The sequence below is a fragment of the Capricornis sumatraensis genome, chromosome X, assembly GCF_032405125.1.
Source record: "Capricornis sumatraensis isolate serow.1 chromosome X, serow.2, whole genome shotgun sequence".
Lineage (NCBI taxonomy): Eukaryota > Metazoa > Chordata > Mammalia > Artiodactyla > Bovidae > Capricornis > Capricornis sumatraensis.
In genome coordinates, this window is record NC_091092.1 from 53,731,450 (window position 1) to 53,745,369 (window position 13,920).

General features: G+C 40.1%; 1 pseudogene; it reads left to right on the top strand.

Annotated features, from left to right (window-relative positions):
- LOC138071670 (tRNA pseudouridine(38/39) synthase-like) overlaps positions 1-13,920 on the top strand; it is a 143,745-nt pseudogene that overhangs the window by 3,972 nt on the left and 125,853 nt on the right.

A 13,920-nucleotide genomic window follows, 5' to 3' on the forward strand; every position in this document is an offset into this window, starting at 1 on the left:
ACTTTGTTAATTTGATTTTTCTCCCTTTGTTAATTGTGAGACTGGCTAATTGTTTGTCAATTGTATTTGTCTTCTCAAAGGACCAGCTTTTGGCTTTGTTGATTTTTGCCATGGTCTCTTTTTTTTCTTTTGCATTTATTTGTGCCCTAATATTTTAAGATTTATTTCCTTCTACTAACCCTGGGGTTCTTAATTACTTCCTTTTCTACTTGCCTTAGGTGTAGAGTTAGGTTATTTAGTTGACATTTTTTTCCTGTTTGTTTAGGTAAGCCTGTATTGCTATGAACCTTCCCCCAGCACTGCTTTTACAGTGTCCCATAGGTTTTGGGTTGTTGTGTTTTAATTTTCATTGGTTTGTATGCATATTTTTATTTCTTCTGTGATTTGTTATTTATTCAGCAGTGTTTTGTTCAGCTTTCATATGTTGGAATTTGTAATAATTTTTCTCTTGTAATTGACATCTAATCTTACTGCATTGTGGTCACAAAAGATGCTTGGAATGATTTCAGTTTTTTTTTTTTTTTTTAATTTACCAAGGCTAGACTTATGGCCCAGGATGTGATCTATCCTGGAGAAGGTTCCATGTGCACTTGAGAAAAAGGTGAAATTCATTGTTTTGGGGTGAAATGTCCTATAGACATCAATTAGGTCTAACTGGTTTATTGTATCATTTAATGTTTGTGTTTCCTTGTTAAATTTCTGTTTAGTTGATCTATCCATAGGTGTGAGTGGGGTATTAAAGTCTCCCACTATTATTGGATTATTGTTAAGTTCCCCTTTCATACTTGTTAACATTTGTCTTACATATGGTGGTGCTCCCATGTTGGGTGCATGTATATTTATAATTGTTATATCTTCTTCTTGGATTGACCCTTTGATCATTATGTAGTGTCCTTCTTTGTCTCTTTTCACAGCCTTTGTTTTAAAGTCTATTTTATCTGATATGAGTATTGCTATTCTTGCTTTCTTTTGGTCTCTATTTGCATGGAATACCTTTTTCAAGCCCTTCACTTTCAGTCTGTATGTGTCCCTTGTTTTGAGATGGGTCTCTTGTAGATAACATAAATAGGGGTCTTGTTTTTGTATCCATTCAGCCAGTGTTTGTCTTTTGGTTGGGGTATTCAACCCATTTACATTTAAGGTAATTATTGATAAGTATGATCCCATTGCCATTTACTTGGTTGTTTTGTGTTTGAGTTTATACCCCATTTCTCTGTTTCCGGTCTAGAGAAAATCCTTTACCATTTGTTGGAGAGCTGGTTTCATGGTGCTGAATTCTCTCAGCTTTTGCTTGTCTGTAAAGCTTTTGATTTCTCCTTCATATTTGAATGAGATCCTTGCTGGGTACAGTAATCTGGGTTATAAGTTTTTCTCTTTCTTCACTTTAATTATGTCCTGCTATTCTCTTCTGGCCTGAAGAGTTTCTATTGAAAGATCAGCTGTTATCCTTATGGAAATCCCCTTGTGTGTTATTTGTTGTTTTCCCCTTGCTGCTTTTAATATTTGTTCTTTGTGTTTGATCTTTGTTAATTTGATTAACATGTGTTTTGGTGTGTTTCACCTTGGGTTTATCTTATTTGGGACTCTCTGGGTTTCTTGGACTTGGGTAACTATTTCCTTCCCCATTTAAGGAAGTTTTCAACTACTATCTCCTCAAGTATTTTCCCATGGTCTTTCTTTTTGTCTTCTTCTTCTTGGACTCCAATGATTCGAATGTTGGGGCATTTAACATTGTTCCAGAGGTCTCTGAGGTTGTCCTCAATTTTTTTTATTTTTTTTTTATTTTTTCCCCTCTGCTTCATTTATTTCTACCATTTTGTCTTCTACCTAATCTATCCCGTCTTCTGCCTTCATTATTCTACTGTTGATTCACTCCAGAGTGTTTTTGATCTCATTTATTGCATTATTCATTATTGATTGACTTATTTCTTCTAGGTCCTTGTTAAACCTTTCTTGCATCTTCTCAATCCTTGTCTCCATGCTATTTATCTGTGATTCCATTTTGTTTTCAAGATTTTGGATCATTTTCAGTATCATTATTCAGAATTCTTTATCAAGTAGATTCCCTATCTCTTCCTCTTTTGTTTGGTTAGGGGGCATTTATCCTCTTCCTTTACTTGCTGGAGATTTCTCTGCCTTTTCATCTTGTTTATATTGCTTTGTTTTTGGTGGCCTTTCTGCATTATGGCAGTTTGTGGCTCCTCTTTATTGTGGAGTTTCCTCACTGTGGGTGGGGTTGTACGGGTGGCTTGTCAATGTTTCCTGGCTAGGGAAGCTTGTGTCTGTGTTCTGGTGTGTGGAGCTGGATTTCTTATCTCTGGAGTGCAATGAAGTGTCCAATAATGAATTTTGAGGTGTCAGTGGGTTTGGAGTGACTTTGGGCAACCTGTATATTGAATCTAAGGGCTATGTTCCTGTGTTGCTGGAGAATTTGTCTGATATGTCTTTCTCTGGAACTTATTGGCCCTTGGGTGCTGCTTGGTTTCAGTGTCGGTATGGAGACATTTGATGAGCTCCTATCGATTCATGTTCCCTGGTGTCAAGAGTTCTCTGGTGTTCTCAGGATTTGGACTTAAGCCTCCTGCCTCTGCTTTTCAGTCTTATTCTTATAGTAGCCTCAAGACTTCTCCATCTATACAACACTGATGATAAAACATGTAGGTTACTGATAAAATGTTTCTCCACAGTGAGGGACACCTGGAGAGGTACACAGAATTACATGGAGAAGAGAAGAGGGAGGAGGGAGATAGAGGTGACCAGGAGGAGAAGAGGGGGAATCAAAAGGGCAGAGAGCAAGCTAGCCAGTAATCACTTCCCTATATGTTCTCCACAGTCTTCATCCCTCATAGATGTTCATGGAGTTACACAGAGAAGAGAAGAGGGAGGAAGTAGACAGAGGTGGCCAGGAGAATTAAAGGGGGGATCAAAAGGAGACCAACATATCTAGCCAGTAATCAGTTCCCTAATTGTTTTCCACAGCCTGGAACACACAAAGAGAGTCACAGAGTTGGATAGAGAAGAGAAGGGGGATAGAGAGGAGTAGAGAGCAATCAAGCCAGCAATCACAATCCCAAGTAAAAATGGATACTGAAGATTGGGTTCTTAAAGGTAGAAAATTGATAACAAATACCAAAAAGCAAAGATTAAAAATCTAGAGTAGAGGTTAGATTCTCAAAAATACAATATTAAAGAAAAAAAAAAGTAACAAAAATTATAATATATATATATATGAATTTTGCTTTGAAAATAGAGTCTTTTTTTGCAAACTAATAGCAGGTTATAAAATGAAAATTCAAGGAGTAATAGGGGACTTAAAATTAACAAAAATTAAAGTTGAAAAACTGATAATAGTAAAAATATATCTAGGACTTTCTCTGGTGTTGTTTTGGACAGTGTGGGATCAGTTCATTTTCAGACAGTTCCTTGATCTGGCTTATACTTCTCAAGATCTATAGGTCCCTTCCTATGTAGTCGATGCTAACTGCAGGGTTTTAATCTATTGCACTTGCCACTTCCAAGGGGTTCACTCTGTTTATTTTAGCTTCTTCTGTTTTCTGGTCTTTTCAGTGTCTAATTTCTGCCCTGACACAAGGGGGCGGCGGTGGTCACTTTTTTAGGCTTAATTGTTCAGTCATGCTGTTGGGAGGGAGGAACACTGCAAATAAATATCACTGGTAAGTGTGGCGAGTGCTCACAGTGTCTCGGCCACACTGGGTCTGCCCCTGCTCAAGGTGTGTGTGCTTTCCCAGTCTACACTCTTCAGGCTCTAGGTTGCTCTGCCAGGAACTGTCTGAGGCGGGCCCTGGGTTGCATGCACTTCCCAGGTCTAAGCTGCTCAGGTTCAGGTTCTGAGGTACTCCACAAAGGTGCAGACTTGGTTGGGCCTGTGTTTTGCACCCTTCCCAGGTCTGAACAGCTCAGGTGACCAGGTGCTTGGCAAGCGCGGTCGCCCCCAGTTGGAGGCTGCATCTTATCGCCTCCCCCATCCCAGCCACTCGGTTTTCTCGGTGTACAACTGGCATGCTTTCTCAGGTGTGCAGTGTGTCTCTTCTGGGGAGCTGATCTCTGGCTGTGACCCTCCTGGCAGCTATCGACCATCCAGAATCCCAAGAACTCTTGGTTAGCAAAGAAGTCTGCTTGCAGTTTGGTAGAGGATGCCTCTCTGGGGCCACGGTTGCCCCTTCCGGCTCTGGTTGCCCTCGCCTGCCTGTCTCCGGCGGGGGATGGGCTGGTCAATAGCCGGGTATCTCTGCTCAGTCCTTTGTTCTGTGAGCAGGCCTGGTGGTGTCTTAGGTTAGGGCTTTTTGCAGGATAGCTATCCCACAGTCTGGGTTGCTATCTCAAGTTAGTTCCCTCAGATTGCCCTCGGGGCATTCATACACAGTTCTTACCCTAAGCAATGCAGCCCACGCCTCCCTGTCCAGTCCCTGCTTATTAGTGGTAGATGCGAGTGTCTGCACTGCTTCTCCCCTGGGAGTTGCCATTAGGCACGTAATCTGTGGATTATTTATTTATTTTTCCTCCCAGTTATGTTGCCCTCTGAGGTTCCAATGTTTGCCACAGACTCTGGTGAGTGTTTCCTGGTGTTTGGACCCTTCTGTCTTTTTAAAGACTCCCCTCCCGGGACGGATCTCCATCCCTACCTCTTTTGTCTCTCTTTTTATCTTTTATATTTTGTCCTACCTCCTTTGGAAGGCTGCCTTTCTGGGTGCTTGAAGTCCTCTGCCAGTATTCAGAAGTTGTTTTGTGGAATTTGCTCAGTGTTCAAATGTACTTTTGATGAATTTGTGGGGGAGAAATTGGTCTCCCTGTCCTATTCCTCTGCCATCCAGATATAGTGATTTTCGAGTTCGGTTTCACAATAATGTCCTCTGAGGAGCTTTGCAAAACCCCATTTACTCAGCCCTACCCTGGGCCAATTAAGTGGAAGGCTGATGTTAGAACCCAGACATAGGTATTTTTGAAAGTTCTTCAGGTAATTGTAATATGTAACTAGGCTTGGGAATCCGTGTTTAGAACAGTCTTTTAGACTCTGTGGGGGAGGGATAGGATGGGATGATTTGGGAGAATGGCATTGAAACATGTATAATATCGTATATGAAACGAATAACCAGTCCAGGTTCAATGCATGATCCTGGATGCTTGGGGCTGGTGCACTGAGATGACCCAGAGGGATGGTATGGGGAGGGAGGAGGGAGGGCGGTTCAGGATGGGGAACACATGTATACCTGTGGCAGATTTATGTTGATGTATGGCAAAACGAATACAATATTGTAAAATAATTAACCTCCAATTAAAATAAATAAATTTAAAACAAAAAAAATATTATATCTTCTGCAGGCCCCTGCCACTTCAGAACTTGGAAGGCATATGTCCTTCTCTCCATCATCCCCGACTCCACCTATGTTAAATTACTGAACCAAAGTCTGTGGAAGGTTCTGGGGTACATGATATCTTTTCCTCTTATCTTATTGTTCAGCCAAGATAAATGCCAAATGAGAAATAATTGCTAAGTTGTCACAAGATAGAGATGAACCAGGGCATAGACTCACACTTGTGGAATACACCCATTGCTAGAGCAGATCAATATGGAAGAAAGCCAAAATGGTCTCTTAAATTGACAGCTGAGGACCGGATTTGGGAATCATCAAGCTCTGGTTAACACTGAGCTTGCAGGTAATGATAAGCCCCTTCCATCTCTAGGAAATAAAGTCAGGGCCAGGATTGGGCTCAAGCATCTGAAACACTCAACCAGGACACAGAATTTTAGGGACCATGAAAATGACAGTCAACGGACTTGCTTGGTGGTCCAATGGTTAAAACTGTGCTTCTACTGCAGGGCGTACAGGTTTTGATCCCTGTTGGGAAACTAGGATCCCACATGGTGCACAACAGGGCAAAAAGAAGAAAATAAAAGTAAATAAAAATGCACATTATTTTAATGTCATGTTTTAAAAATTCTAAATCAATGAAAAAATCTATGACAGACAAAATTTTACATAAATACAGGATCCAACCCTGCACTCACATAGCTTAGTTACTTCCCTCATCCTAACCTAGGTTCTGTCCTGATCTTTCACCTTAGTCCTGGCCCTGAGACAGATGCACCCAGACCCCAAACCCACCTACCACCCAGAAGAGGAAGATGCTCTTATTCAGGAGAAAGGTAATGGGACTCCTAGTCCAATACCTCATGAGATGAGTGGGCATGAAATACACTGTATCCTGAGCTTCTTACCTACAACTGTTCAGGAAAGCAACCATCCTTTACTTCCAAATAAATCTCATGAAACCTCATCATGATCCTCCCAATATAAATCAAAAACTGTGAAATGAGAAGAAAGGGATAAGAGACCCTACAGAAGGAATTTTCCCCAGAGCCCTGCTTGGTGTACTGGAGGGGAGTGGAAGAATGGAATGGAATGGCTAGAAGGAGCCAGTTATTTGCCTGTTGCTTGACTTTTTATAGTTGAACTTCTTGATAGCTCTGTCTCCAGATCAATAATCCCTAAAATGATTCTCTAATGGTTACATTTCAGGCATCCAGCAGCTTTGGGAGAGGTGCAGGGATGGAAAATTTCCAAGTTCTCTCCATGGGGTACTAATTAAAATAATAGACTTAAGAATGAATAAATGAGTGAATGGATGAATGGGTGGGCACCTGCTGTCTCTGCATTAGAATCAAATCTGTTGTCTACATTTTCAAGGTCACACAGAAAGATATGGTTGAGTCTGCAATGAGAACCCTGGCTTGTCAATTCAGTGTTGATTACTGCTAAAAAAATCTTATATGAAGTAAAATTGTACTATCAAGAAAAGTGTTAACAATAGATACATATGGGGAAAGAGGATTTTTGTTTTTGTAATGTTGGAAAATTTAAAAGCATTTAAAAAATTTTTATTAAAACTTCATATATTATTAAGAAAGCTGAGATGCTGATTTGAAAAGTATGAACTAAACAAGTCTATATACATCCAAAATTAAAATTATGAAATAAACATTGAAAACTATGATCACAGAAATGCAAAACTAAATATTTATGATATACCATTTGTTACCTATTGAATTCTAAAAGGATACAGATACTCAGTTATGACAAAGTATTATGAAAAAAGCATCAAATATTGCTGGTTGAACTTTAGTACAAATTTTATAAACTTATGGAGAAAAACAGCAATCTATAGCAATGTTCAAAAAATCTCAAGCATTACAATGTAGAAATTACACTTTGGGGACTATATTATAAGGAAATAATCAGAAATGCAGACATATATTAATAAATACTGATGGCCTCCCCAGAGTTATTGTATAAGAAGAAGTTGAAAATTTTACACATTTAAGTGTAGGGAACGGGATAAAATAAATTAGAGCACATTCATATAATCTTGTAAAATTCAGACCTTTAAATTTTATTTGGAAAAATGTGGGGAAAATATAGATTAGATAATCCAAATAGGACTAAAACAGAATAGAGAGCTGTATATCCAATTCATTTTAAAAGACAGATTGGAAAAGAGTAACCCTGTGTGGAAAAGCTGTTATCTCAGATATTATACATATATATTCTAAAGTATCAATAGTGAGTTTATATCATTTTTATAATGCAACATGTAAATAATACATAATTTAATTGGATCCTCATAAAGGAATGGATTCCTGGATCATCATACCTCTGTCTTTGTTTTCTCGATATAATCTGCTCTCACTTCTATGAAAATCTTTTGTTAATTGTGGAAGGATAAAATATTATATCTCTTATGAAGCCATAATTAAACTACTGTCTATAATATCCTCCAATTTCCTTTATCAAAATTATATCCATATGACATAGTATTTGTTTTTTTTAAGTAAAGTGTTTGGTTCAGGAACGTTTCTTTGGTTATACACTGACAAGATTTATTACCAAGCATTACACCAGCCTGGGGATGTAGCTCAGTGGTAGAGCACATGCTTTGCATGTATAAGATCCTCCCCAGGATCTCCACTTGATTCCTCCTTGCTTAATTCTTGGAAAATTTGGCTAGTGTAAGTGGAGATCTGAGGGTTTTTTTTTTTTTAATATTACAAGATAAATATAATTAACATTGCTATGTCTTACATATGAAAATTAAGATTAAATCCAAGGAAAATATTTGTTTTTTTTCTTCAGACTATAACAGAGTGCAAGAAGGTTAACAGAGCCATGATATTATAAATGCATGCTATTGATTCTATATTTCTGATACAGTTTGCTAATTAGAATATAAAAGAATATTTCCCTTGAATCAGTGGTGGCATGGGATGCATCAGAGGGTTTATTAATATGCTCTGGCTAAGGCCTTCTCTGGTGGCTCAGCAGTGAAGAATCTGCCTGCAGTGCAAGCGACATGGGCAGGAGACATGGGTCCGATTCCTGGTTCAGGAAGATCCCCTGGAGAAGGAATTGGCAACCCACTCCACTATTCTTGCCTGGAGAATCCCATGGACAGAGGAGTCTCGTGGCTACAGTCCATAGGGTCACAAAGATTTGGACCCGACTGAGCATGCAACAAAGATACCATGTCCGACACGGTTTCTACAATCAAGATTACTACTTTTGGTTGTATTCAGTCATTTTTCAGGATCCACTCATTTTCTGCAGGGTCCAGATTTGAAAATCAAATAGAAATATAAAGGCTATGACTCCTGTATCCTTCAGATGTTTAATGATGTCACTAATCTTAACTATATCCTCCCTCATGATTATAAGGTATTGTTTTGATTTAGTATCATTTTCAGGTGATTTCAGGGGTTTCTGTATGGCCTTCCCTAACATGACAGTACTTACTTCACAGACCAGGGGCCCAATGTGGGATTTACCTCAATTCTCAAGTATATTCAGGGGTTCCCTGATACGTCAGTTGGTAAAGAATCCACCTGCAATGCAGGAGACCCTGGTTCAATTTCTGGGTTGAGAAGATCTGCTGGAGAAGGGATAGGCTACCCACTCCAGTATTTTGGGCTTCCCTTGTGGCTCAGCTGGTAAATAATCCTCCCACAATCCAGACACCTCAATTCGATCCCTGGGTTGGGAAGATCCTCTTGAGAAGGGAAAGGCTACACACTCCAATATTCTTGCCTGGAGAGTTTCATGGACTAGATAGTCCATAGAGTCACGAAGTGTCAGGGGATGTTCAACCTTAAGGGATCCAATAGGTTGTTTTCTTCCTTTGTGTGCTGTTTCTCAAGGACTCTCTGTTCCTTATCAATTCCTGGAAAACAGGAACAAGCAGAGCTGCACGCAGTTCTCAGGACTGAGATCATGGGAAAGAGTATCTGCTTGGATTCCCTTCAGTGCCTCCCTTCATTGACCTTTTAGGACTATCCATTTTTTTGCAACTGGTGGAATTTCATTCTTTTTAATGGCTGAGTAATCATTTTATTGAAGATATATAAGCATGCATTTCTGCAAATAAAGTACCCTTGTTTCACTCGAGACTTGTGTCCCCTGCATCCTTCTTCTCATTGACTCCAGTCCCCAGGTCCCGGTCTATGAAGATCATGACAGTGAAGGGTCAGGCACAACTGAGCAATTTTCACTTTCAAGTATATTCATTTCAATTGTTCATGTGGGAACTAAGGTCCATCTTAAAATACCAACATTCTCCCACCTTCAGGAGACATATGCTACAACAGAAAGAAGCACTGGGCCTTATGGTCAGACAGAACAAGAGGAGCCACCTGGCTCAGCGTTAATAGCTGAAAGAGAGCAGGGTCAGGGAAGACTTCCTGGAAGAACTAGAACTGGAACTGAATGTTAAAATGGCCTCTGTCTAACCATCTCTCATTTTGCACTATTTAAGTGTGTGGGTGTGCTAAGTTGCTTCTGTGTGACCCTATGGACTGTAGCCTGTCAGGCTGCTGTATTCATGGGCTTCTCCAGGCAAGAATACTGGGGTGGATCGCTATGCCCTTCAGGGATTCTTCTTGACCCAGGGATCAAACCTGCATCTCTTATGTCTGCTGCATTGGATGATGGGTTCTATACCATTAGTGTCACCTGGGAAGTCCATTTAAGAGTGATGAAGCCTTAAATCATTTGGAAAGTATTCATGACACATAGTTCAGTTCAGTTCAGTTGCAGAGTTGTGTCTGACTCTTTGCGACCTGATAGACAGAAGTAGGACAGGCTTCCCTGTCCATCACCAACTCCAGGAGCTTTCTCAACTTCATGCCCTTTGAGTCGATGATGCCATTCACACATCTCATCCTTTGTCATTCCCTTATCCTTCCGCTTTCAATCTTTCCCAGCATCAGGGTCTTTTCAAATGACTCAGTTCTTCATGTCAGGTGGTCAAAGTGTTGGAGCTTCAGCTTCAGTATCAATCCTTCCAATGAATATTCAGGACTGATTCCCTTTAGGATGGACTGATTGGATCTCCTTGCAGTTCAAGGGATTCTCAAGAGTCTTCTCCAACACCACAGTTCAAAAGCATCAATTCTTCGGTGCTCAGCTTTCTTTATAGTCCAACTCTCACATCCATACACAACTACGGGAAAAATCATGGCTTTGAATAGACAGACATTTGTTAGCAAAGTAATGTCTCTGCTTTTTAATAGGCTGTCTAGGTTGGTCACAACTTTTCTTCCAAGGAGCAAGCATCTTTTAATTTCATGGCTGCAGTCACCATCTGCAGTGATTTTGGAGCCCAAGAAAATAAAGTCTGTCACTGTTCCCCATCTATTCGCCATGAAGTGATGGGACCAGATGCCATAATCTTAGTTTTCTGAATGTTGAGTTTTAAAACAACTTTTTCCCTCTCCTCTTTCACTTTCATCAAGAGGCTCTTTAGTTCTTCTTCGCTTTCTGCCATAAGGGTGGTGTCATCTTCATATCTGAGGTTATTGATATTTCTCCCAGCAATCTTGATTCCAGCTTGTGCTTCACGCAGCCCAGCATTTCTTGGGATGTACTCTGCATATAAGTTAAATAAGCAGGGTGACAATATACAGCTTTGACATACTCCTTTCCCTATTTGGAACCAGTCTGTTTTTCCATGTCCAGTTCTAACTGTTGCTTCCTAACCTGCATACAGATTTCTCAGGAGGCAGGTCAGGTGGTCACATATTCTCATCTTTTTCAAAATTTTTCACAGTTTATTGTGATCCACACAGTCAAAGGCTTTTGCATAGTCAATAAAGTAGATGTTTTTCTGGAACTCTCTTTATTTTTTGATGATGCAACAGACGTTATCAATTTGATCTCTGGTTCCTCTGCTTTTCTAAATCCAGCGTGCACATCTGGAAGTTCATGGTTCATGTTCTGCTGAAGCCTGGCTAAGAGAATTTTGAACATTACTTTGCTAGTTTGTGAGATGAGTGCAATTGTGTGGTAGTTTGAGCATTTTGGGCATTGCCTTTCTTAGGGATTGGAATGAAATCTGACCTTTTACACTCTTGTGGCCATGGCTGAGTTTTCCAAATTTGCTGGCATATGGAGTGCAGCACTTTCACAGCATCATCTTTTAGGATTTGAAGTAGCTCATTTGGAATTCCATCACCTCCACTAGATTTATTTGTAGTGATGCATCCTTAGGCCCATTTGACTTCATTTTCCAGGATGTCTGGCTCTATGTGAGGGATCACACCATCATAATTATTTGGGCCGTGAAGATCTTTCTTCTATAGTTCTTCTCTGGATTCTTGCCACTTCTTAATATCTTCTGCTTCTGTTAGGTCCATACCATTTCTGTACTTTATTGTGCCCATCTTTGTATGAAATATTTCTTTGGCATCTCTAATGTTCTTGAAGAGATCTCTATTCTTTCCCATTTTATTATTTTCCTCTATTTCTTTGAACTGATCACTGAGGAAGGCTTTCTTATCTCTCCTTGCTATTCTTTGGAACTCTGCATTCAAATGGGTATATCTTTCCTTTTCTCCTTTGCCTTTCACTTCTCTTCTTTTCTAAGCTATTTATAAGGCCTCCTCAAACAACCATTTTGCCGTTTGCACTTCTTTTTCTTGGGGATGGTCTTGATCCCTGCCTCCTATAAAATGTCATGAACCTCCATCCATAGTTCTTCAGGCACTCTATCAGATCTAATCCCTTGAATCTATTTCTCACTTTAACTGTATAATTTTAAGGGATTTGATTTAGATCATACCTGAATGGTCTAGTGGTTTTCCCTACTTTCTTCATTTTTTTTCAGATTTACTGAGCATGGCCTCACCCATCAGAAAAAGAACTCCTTCCCCCCTCAATCTCTCCCATCAAAAAGCTTCCATAACCCTCTTATCCTTCTCCATCAGAGGGCAGACAGACTGAAAATCACAATCAGAAAAAACTAACCAATCTGATCACATGGACCACAGCCTTGTCTAACTCAATGAAACTCTGAGCCATGCCGTGTAGGCCCACCTAAGACAGACGGGTCAAGGTAGAGAGTTCTGACAAAAGATTACCCACCAGAGAGGGAATGGCAAACCACTTCTTTATTTTTGCCTTGAGAACCCCATGAACAGTATGAAAAGGCAAAAAGATAGGACACTGAAAGATGAACTCCCCAGGTCAGTATGTTTCCATTATGCTACTGGAGATCAGTGGAGAAATAACTCCAGAAAGAATGAAGAGACGGAGCCAAACAAAAAACAACACCCAGCTGTGACTGGTGATGGAAGTAAAGCCCAATGCTGTAAAGAGCAATATTGCATAGGAACCTGGAATATCAGGTCCATGAATCAAGGCAAATTGGAAGTGGTCATACAGGAGATGGCAAGGGTGAACGTTGACATTTTAGGAATAAGCGAGCTAAAATGGACTGGAATGGGTGAATTTAACTCAGATGACCATTATATCTACTACTGTGGGCAAGAATCCCTTAGAAGAAATGGAGTAGCCATCATAGTCAAGAAAAGAGCCTGAAATGCAGTACTTGGATGCAATCTCAAAAACGACAGAATGATCTCTGTTCATTTTCAAGGTAAACCATTCAATATCACAGTAATCCAAGTCTATGCCCCAACCAGTAATGCTGAAGAAACTAAATTTGAAAAGTTCTGTGAAGACCTACAAGACCTTCTAGAACTAACACCCAAAGAAGATGTCTTTTTCATTATTGGGGACTGAAATGCTAAACGTAGGTAGTCAAGAAATACCTGGAGTAACAGGCAAATTTGGCCTTGGAGTACAGAATGACACAGGGCAAAGGCTAGTAGATTTTTGCTATGAGAACACACTGGTCATAGCACACACCCTCCTCCAACAACACAAGAGAAGACTCTGCTGCTACTGTTGCTGCTAAGTCACTTCAGTCGTGTCTGACTCTATGCAACCCCATAGACAGCAGCCCACCAGGCTTCCACGTCCCTGGGATTCTCCAGGCAAGTACACTGGAGTGGGTTGCCATTTCCTTCTCCAATGCATGAAAGTGAAGAGTGAAAGTGAAGTTTCTCAGTCATGTCTGACTCTTAGCGACCCCATGGACTGCAGCCAACCAGGATCCTCCGCCCATGGGATTTTCCAGGCAAAAGTACTGGAGTGGGTTGCCATTGCCTTCTCCAAAGAGAATACTCTACACATCCTGAAGTCAGATTGATTATATTCTTTGCAGCCAGAGATGGAGAACCTCTATACAATAAGCAAAAGTAAGACTGAGAGCTGACTGTGGCTCAAATCACGAACTCCTTATTGCCAAATTCAGACTTAAATTGAAGATCACGACACACATTATACCTAAAATAATATCTCTAGAACCTTTTGAATATAGCTAGTTAGATTACATGTGCACTAAATACAATGTTTTCCTGACCTGGCACCAGGATATTTGGTGCTGGATTGGATTTTATTTTCATGGGCCTTTTTTTTTTTTTTTTCATCCAAAACATTTTAAGACAGTATGGTCAATGTCAAAATAGTCACTCCTACTGTTTTCTTCAGGAGTCTTTCACTTGCCCCACAG